Source organism: Schistocerca serialis, chromosome 9 (genome assembly GCF_023864345.2).
Source record: "Schistocerca serialis cubense isolate TAMUIC-IGC-003099 chromosome 9, iqSchSeri2.2, whole genome shotgun sequence".
Lineage (NCBI taxonomy): Eukaryota > Metazoa > Arthropoda > Insecta > Orthoptera > Acrididae > Schistocerca > Schistocerca serialis.
The window spans coordinates 65,070,546-65,079,830 of NC_064646.1; positions in this window are offsets into that span (position 1 = coordinate 65,070,546).

Consider the following 9,285-nt stretch of genomic DNA (forward strand, 5'->3'; position numbering starts at 1 on the left):
AGTAATCTCTGTACTAACTGGATGTCGAACTTCGGTTGTGACAGCGTGACGTCTTCTGTTAGCGCTGGCCATACTGCAGTTAGGCAAGAAACTGGATGTGATATTTCAGTTGGAAAGGCGGCACTCGCTTTCGTTCCAGAGTATCTACATTCTTGACGATAATAAAACTAACTACGTTAACATTTAAGCAACGTACTACCAATTTCGTTTTACGCTCATGAACACTAAAGTCTACTGTAATATCATAAATATAAAGTACCTAAAAGCGGAATAATATTTTTCCTGGGCTTAAGGAACAGTTTTATTCACATATGTAATGCACTTATCAGTAGCGACATCATCTTTGGCGTTGGAAAATTACGTAATGGGGTGAATTTGGATATCCACAACAATATGCTAATTATTTTCAGGCACCAAATGAAACAACCAAAATTACGTGTGACCCTGACACGAAAATTGTTCTCTTCTTTCTGAACTAATTCACATGTACCAACGTTAAATTGCGATGAAATCAGTCAGTTTGAAGTGCATATTTAACTGAGCACTAACATATATAAGCAGTTCAGTTAATCTGGGTAACTTTGCACCACTTTTTTCTGTCTTTTTGAAAGTACTGCACACACAATCTACGTCACAACGGACAAGGTGTGCTTGGCAATGAGGAAATATGTACTACAGACGCTCTCTTGGAGTAAAATTTCAATTTTAATACTGGTACAAAATTACTCAGTCATTTTGGGTAACTTTAGTCTTAACAACATAATATTTTACCCCTATCTAATGTTCTGAATAAATTTACATCCCAACAACAGAAAATCAGGTGTTAATAAGAAGTAAAATCTCTTTATTCAGTTTCCAAATTTACTTTGAAATATCAAGATATTTGTATCAACCTGGCAGTGCTCAACTTAAATCACTGTCAGAAGCTTACTTCACAGTCAAAGCAATTAAAGAAAAATCACAAGCCTAGGAGCTTTTAGGGAGGCGGAAAGACATTTGAATGAATCACAGAGGTTATAAATACGTTACATTTGGTACAAAATAATACAAACCGGTGGTACACCAGCCATTTGAAACAAAAATTGCAATTGCTACAAAGATACCATGATTAGTTAAAATCTACCGTGATTGTAATGTGCCAAGGAACACCTTCATATGTTTATCTATTTTTTTATCACTTGTAAAATGATAAATACTGTAAACATATAAGCATGAGCAACTTTATTGAAATGAGAACACAAAAACACATTGAAACACAAAATATGAAATTTATTTTTCACATTTCCATACATTTTTAGCCACTGTTGCAATGTTACAGGCACAACATTACTGAATAAAATAATCTTACTGAGTTTTTGTCTTACACTAATTGTATTGTGACCAATTTTCTTAGCTGAAAACCTTTTCCCATATGTTTTTAGCTGCACCTGAATGTACCTAGATGCGATCTTACATACAAGCTTTGTCTCATGCAAATCTTCAACTCCGCATTCATTATGGAAGTCATGATCATGTTGAGGGAATGAATAGTTCACATATTTTTTAAGGACACACATGGCAATCTTGCAACAAACATTTGAAACAATTTTTCTGAGTGCTCCACCACAGAGTATATGCACCACTACCTGTTTCAATAAGCTTGCCTCAGCTTACAAATTTTGTGAATGAGCTCTTTTCTGCAGTACTGAGAAGTGCATATGTTGTGTCATCACAAACAACAGGTGGCCTAAGAATGTAGAGGCAGTCCTTACATGTAACTTGTTTTGAAATTGAGGGCAGCATACCCTGCAATGTAGCACAAAATGCTCTGCTCATATGTGGAAAACAAAGTACCCTCTTCAATAATTGAGCACAATTTTTCTACTTCATCTACAAACATACAAGAATCATTATCATCTGCACGACGACGCTTTTGTGATCGGAAATCATACAGTCCTACAGGTACCATTGAACACATGTTAAAATCTGCACAGTTTCCTCCAACAGTGCTAACATTACTGCCTAAAAGCAACTTGCGCATATTCCAACCCCCTCTGGATCTCACACATGAGAAGAAGAGTTCAATATGATCTTGGGAAAACTTACATGTCAACAAATATTGCAGAGGAGAATTTTTCCTATTCTTTATTTCCAGTGGAATCGCTTTAATTGAATACATTTTCAAAATTTTGCCAAAGGCAAAAGTACTTCTTGGTTGACGCAGGAGAGAAACACCATTTACTTTTAAACTTCTTGTATAACATTCTCTCTGATGTAAAATATCAAGCCAATATACGTGATTACTGAGTTTCAGCCTGTCTTTATATCCTGAAGCTAGAGGACTTCTGGAGTTAAAGACATCAAAAATTCTGTCTTTGAATCTCAAAAACTCTACTGTTGCCTCACTTCCATGGAATCTGGGATTGCCAGCTATTCTCAAAAAAATCTATAGTATCTGCAACATCAGAACTGAGTGTTTGAACTGCTAAGCTGACATTCATCTTTTTATTGACATAATTAATATGTTGTCCTGACAACTTGTTAGCAAACGTCATGCCTTCCTCAATTTGCAACTCATTTAGTTCTTTTAAGTACTGCCACTTAATATGGCCATTTGTAGACTCTATATAACACCTACTTCTGCCAATGCATTTCGAGCAAGATTCACAAAATGACACATATTGCACAGTGAACATTGTAGTTTTAAACTGGGTGAAGGAACTGAGAAGAAAAAACTTTTTGATGAAAATTAATACTGCATCCCAATGAAAGAAGAGTACTTATATTTGTTGTTGTGCATTCATAAGTGACTGCCCAAATTCTGATGCCTGAATTGCTTAGCCTCTCCGCAGCAGAGTTTATTAACTTTGCCTGCACACTACCATCAAAGCCATTCACTAACATATGCGCTACAGGACACTTAAATTTACCTTTTATGGACACAAGCATAAAAACTAATGCCTCTGAAGCTTCTTTCACTTCTTTTAATTGTTCAACTTCTCCTCCAAAATCTACGAAACATGCATACCTCTTAGTTTCCTGGTCCCACACTACCTGTTTTCTAATTGCCATACTGTCTATTATGAGGCTAGAATCTTTAAATTCAGTCCTCACTTGATGGTTAAATTCAAAGTACATGAACACATCACTTAAAAAGCCAGGATCACAATTCACAGTCCCTGCCCAACGAGAAATCAGTGATTTGTGAGGTAGAGGCATTACTGTCTGTAAATATTCATACGCCTTAGAAGGGTAAAATTACACCATCATTGCAAACATTTTAATATCCGTTTTGTACCTGTTTTCCTTGGCTGATACACTATTATTCAACAAATTGCCCACTAATTCCACCTGAGTCCCTGTTTGTTGATTCAGGAATTCATGCAGCTTCTCTATTAGATGACCCTTCTCTTTCAGAGCACTTATGATGTCTTTCATTGAATAGTTTTGCTTCTCTCTTCTCCAAATTTTTTCCTGCAGGCTCTTGATTTTTCTTCTCAGTCCCTCCACGACATCTGGTAAAAAATTGCATGTGTCTGTGGCCTTGTCAATAATTTCTATTTGTGTTTGAGATCCACATTCCTTAGATGTCTCACAACTCTGAGAAAACTGAAACAAGAATAGAATACAAGTAGTACAGGCATCAAACAAAGTTTGCCAAGTACTTACGAGAAAACATGTTTGTTTGAAAACAAAAACAATATTTATGCGAAGTGACTAACCTGTTCAATATAATCATGAGTTTCTACAGTAGACTGTTCAGTTGTTATTCTAATCTGTCGCCTTGGTCGCTTTTCTTTGGGTATTAAATGCGTCGGAAACGCAAACTGTGATGGCACTGCATCAGGCTTGAAATGCCTTTTCGAAGTACCAGGCCTTACTAAATAATCTTCTTCCAAGAAGTGATCTCCACATAAGAAACTAGCCCTTGTAGGCGTGAAACCTTTGCGTTTAGTGGCAATGACCCACTGTTTCAGCAAATCGCCTTTTTGCAGAGGAAACCTGTCCAAAACAGAAGACACCTTGTATCATACAAGGCGACGATATTTACGAGATTGTTGTCATTTCTTGACATTCAATTATTACCTGTGGAAAGTTAAATCACTTTACTAGCTCCACCGGCTCGTACAATTGTATGCAGAGCAAGAAAAAACCATTTTACACTCACAACACACACTTCGCGAACAGCAAGAGAAACTTTCTGCCTAACTAAAAGATGGCGGACGATGTAAACAAACAGTCCTGAGACGGCACGAATAAGCACTATGGACAAAAACAGAAGATGTACATCCAGTCAGTATGGATCTCACTGGTTGTGTCACAGGATCACCTTTGGAGTCAGTTCTTTTTTGAGATGTTTATATGCACACATTTTTTTTACACTACTTCCAAGCAATAAAGTGTATTTATTCTATACTTAGGGTCTCAATCAGTCTACGTGAAGCATCCTTAACTGGGTCTTTCTCCATATTAGTGACTCCAAAACGAATGTCAGCAACTGCTGTGGGTTACCTTGCATGCTTTGTCTTGTGTGCTACATGATAACAATGGAACCAACTCACAACTATAGTGCCAGGGAAGAATGTATTCAAGACAGTGACTTCTTTAGTGTTCATTTTAGTGCTTCACGTAAACGGGAACAACCTTTCCCTTTTGTAAAACGTGGAAATGACATTTTCTTGTGCAGTGCTGGTGGTGTCGACAGTACCCCTCCACATACCTGAACAATGTGCACCGACTTCTAATATTCAGTTTGACGTTGGTGATGAATGCATACCAGCAAGAAGCTGTTCAACAAACTGTTATGGAGAGAGACAGTGGATTCTATCACACTTAGCGTGACGTGTTGTAATATTTCTGGCTTATTCAGCCATCATATTAGGCTCCAGGAAGCTATTCCCAGGGCAGTGGAGATGCAAGAAGCATAGAGATGACACAATGTGGGATGAAGTACCGTTGACAGATGTTAGATTCGGTACCATTCCTGTGAGAAAGACCGCCTGCATGATGCCGCTGCTCTGTGATTGGCTGCTGTGTTCGACAGTAGGGCGACAAAATGTTAAACTTTAGTTGCTATTATTAATTAAACCTGTCATCCAAATTACTTCATTTTTTTAAATAAACATCTCTCAACAGCCAGCTATCAATCATTCATTTCAAAATTATTAAAATCAAAGTATTACTAAAACAAAAGACTGACGATATTACTACCGATGCACTTCAGTGGCGTTCGGGTCACGCCTTGCTGGCTTGGCGCGCGAAGTGTCTCGGGCAGTCTGGTTCTCCAGTTCTGACCATTCCAGTGGACAGACATGTTGTCTGTTATGCAGTATATCATCATGAAGACGGCAGGTTAGTGAAGTGTACAAGAACTTACGTATTCCACATAGGGCAGTGGAAACAACTAGGCACTGTACTGCATGCACAGTACAAATGTGCTCAGTGACAATTCATCTGCAGTAATGCAGAGGAGGTAAAGGAGGATGAAAGTATTAACACTATCTCGCTTTTATTCCTTTTTTCTTGCCATACATGGCATCCCTGGTGGGGAAATCGTCGATGTTTGAGTGCTTTGGAGATATGAGGCTTGATAATTAACGAGGACTGTGAACTGTGAAAAATTCTTGGAAAAAATTCATAACACCAAAAGTGACTGTTCTGCTACTACATGACAAGAGAAATGTGTAGGAACTGTTTCAAATGATTTTTGAACTGTGTTTGAACTCTTTTGAACTTCGATTGTTGATGCCACAGACAAGTTTTTTTTTATTCACGAGAACATAACGTCCGTGTATAGTAGATGCTGAAAGTGTTAAAGTGGAAGTGACAGAAAATCAAAGACGTGTGCGCGGTCCATGGGGTAACGTTTAATTTTCATCGAGTTTTCGATGTGCTACGAGGCGACGCAACGCAGCGCGGGAAGGCGGAGTCAGCGGTCGCGGTTCTCCGCGTCAGGTGCGAGGATCGGCAGCCTGCAGCGGGCGAGAGCAGCAGCAGCCGCTGAACAGGGTGTTCCAGCAGTCCTGACAGCAGTACGACACTTCAGCAGCCAGAGCAGAGAAGGAGCTTCTCGACGGCAGCACGCAGAATAGCATCGACGAGTAAGTGTTATTCTGACGCAAATAGCTAATCTCTGTAATGGACAGTAGAATAATATTGTAACTTCAAAGTCTAAAATTGATCCCTTTAAACATATTTGGCTAAAATTTGTAAATTATATTAAGTGTAAAATGTCTGACAAAATTGTAAAAAGATATCCTCTTAGAAGTAGCGAAAGGGATCAAGTAGATATTGATGGCAATGATCCTTCGGATCAGCCACAAAACTTGCAAATAGATAACATTGTTGATGATCTATGAGATAATTTGTAAAGTTTAGATAATGAAACTGAAAATGTTTCGGAAAATGCTGATTCTGTGTTAAACGATCGTACTGAAAATGTAGACACTGTCGCTCCTGACCACAACGAGGTAGTAGACTTGGATGAAGACGTCAGACACGCTGAATCTGACGTCAACATTGCAAATGAGCCAACAGTGGAGTCACACAGATTAAGTCATGGCACTGCTTCAGCTGAAACATTGCCAACAGTAGATAATGGTGAGATAGGAATCAGAAAGGAGCAAAATACGTTATCTACGTTATTATTACTTTTAAAAGAAACTAACGAAAACATAGATAAAATACATAATGTGCAAAATGACACTAAAGAAGAGATAAAAGCCGAGTTAAGAGAAACAAAAGGTGATGTCAGGAAAGCATATGCAGTAATGACTCAAATCAATAGCAATTTTAAGGCTTTAGAACAAAAGGTATCAAAACTTGAAGCTAAAACTGAGGCTTGTTCCAGTAAAATAGATCGAGAAGCAAAAGAATGGGGTAAGAAATTAGAATTATGTAAGCTTGAGGTAAATCAGAAGTTTGATTGTAAAATTAAAAAGCTGGATGATGATATGAGGGCTCAGGATTGTGTAATATCAACAATAAGTAGTAATGTTAGCCAAGTAATAAACGAGCAAACCAAGGCTGCTAAAGAATGTAATGATAAACATGAACACCAGTTAAGTGAGTTAGAAAACATCAAAGATGAGCAGCAGGTACTTAGTCATAAGGTTTCACAAATAGGTGCTCATTGTAAAGGTACCACAGATGCGATTCAAGATAAATTGGAGGAATTTGAGCAATCAGTTAAGCAATTTCCTGACAAAAGTAAGGCCAGAGTTTGTGTACATGCTAGTGATGTAACAAATCCCACTATTGCTTACCATCCTTTCTCTAGTAGAGGTAACATACATCCAGTTGATTTTTTTAAACAGTTCGAGGGTACACTTCCTGAAAATCTAACAGAACAACAAAAAATAAAAGCTGTGGCAAGTAGATTTCAGGGAGACGTAATATCATGGGGAACCAGGGTCAGTAACACATGTACCACATACAAGGAATTTGTACAAGCATTTTTAAATAAATACTGGTCTACTAGCATACAAAATAGCGTCAGGAGTGAAATTTTTGAGGGAAGGAGTTTCGCTAGTAGTGGTTGTAACAGTTACAAAGAGTTTTTTCAACACTATTGGGGAAAGAATCAACACTTAACTGAACCTTTAAGAGAATCAGACCTCATACTTAAATTTCCAGTGTCTGTACAAGAGAAGTTAATCAATGTAAACAAAAGCGAGTAACCCTCAGGGGGCAATAGCGTTCTTTGCATTGCTAGGTAGATGACGACTACCGGGTACGCGAGTTAACTGCCAGCATTACTTCATTTTCTTTCATGCTGTTTGTTCTTCCTCTTCTTTCATTCTGAGCTATATTCTGTCTTCTTTACATTCTTCTCTATCCATGGCTATGACAATTTTTTACCCGATTTATGACAACAAACATAATTAGTGACAGCATAGTAACCCAGCATTACAAACATCTACATTGCACAGGTGAAAAACAGGAATTGACGGAAAATATGTAAAAAACGAGTTTTATAACACCAAAGTATAGCAACACAGATACACAAGCTACAGAACACAGTATTACCTTGCCTTAAGAAACATCAGTATAAGCTTTTAATGACATTACATCTATCACAAAGTATATAGTGGAACGATTTATTTTTGAATTTTAAGAACTAGTAAGTACTACACATCATGCATTTTGTTTGAAAAATCTGAAAAAAGTAGCAAATAAGTGAAATATAGGCTCATGTTACAAACCTAAGCTAGCAGTTGCTGAAGAAGAGGACGATGCTAAACCAGTTAAGTGAACATGACAAAAGAATGAGATTTGGTGGCAGAAAACAATGCCAGGAGATTATTAGTGCAAAAGTTGTGCTAAGTTTTGTGGAAATAAATATATTCTTAAGTATGAATTTCCAGCGACGCAATTTCAGATGAGGCAAGAGAGTATGTATTTATAGGCAAGGGATGGTCCTGCCAAAGAGGTTTATGTTGTAGAGAAATATTATTAGGCGACAGGTAAGTCAGCCAATTGTAAATGAAGAAGTGAGGAGATGAGAATTATTTGGCGACGTGTATGTCTGCCCATTATTTATGAAGTATGAGGAAGTGGAGGTACAAGGCGACGTGTGAGGCGGCCCATTATTAAGGAAGTATTTATTGGCGAAGTGGTTCCGCCAACTGGTTATGAAGTACGAGAGAATAGACGTATTGTTATTGACATGAGCAAGACACAACACCAGCACGAGCATCTCAAGGGACACAGACACAATACAATTACGGTTTAAAGATAAGGCCACATTATATAAGATATGGAGAATAGCTCACTGGTTTATAATAAGAAGTATGAAAACTACAATGCTAGCAAGAATAGTTCAGACAGCCCCTGCATTAATCTCAGATTGGTTAAAGCAAGCTTCTTGTATACAGGTTGATTTTTTAAAGTAGGGACAGTGGATAGCTTGTCTCTTGAGAGATTACCTATTGGTTCACAGTTTTATCAAAATTTGGTTCTATTTTTTCAAATATTTCCAAAATTGAGTGTTGTCTTCGAGCACACCAGAATTTTCAATTTTTGGAAATCTCAGAAGGAAGGGGATGTGTAATATTTCTGGCTTATTCAGCCATCATATTAGGCTCCAGGAAGCTATTCCCAGGGCAGTGGAGATGCAAGAAGCATAGAGATGACGCAATGTGGGAATAGGTACTGGTGACAGATGTTAGATTCGGTACCATTCCCGTGAGAAAGACCGCCTGCATGATGCTGCTGCTCTGTGATTGGCTTCTGTGTTCGACGGTACTGCGCCAAAATGTTAAACTTTAGTTGCTATTATCAATTAAACTTGTCATCCAAATTACT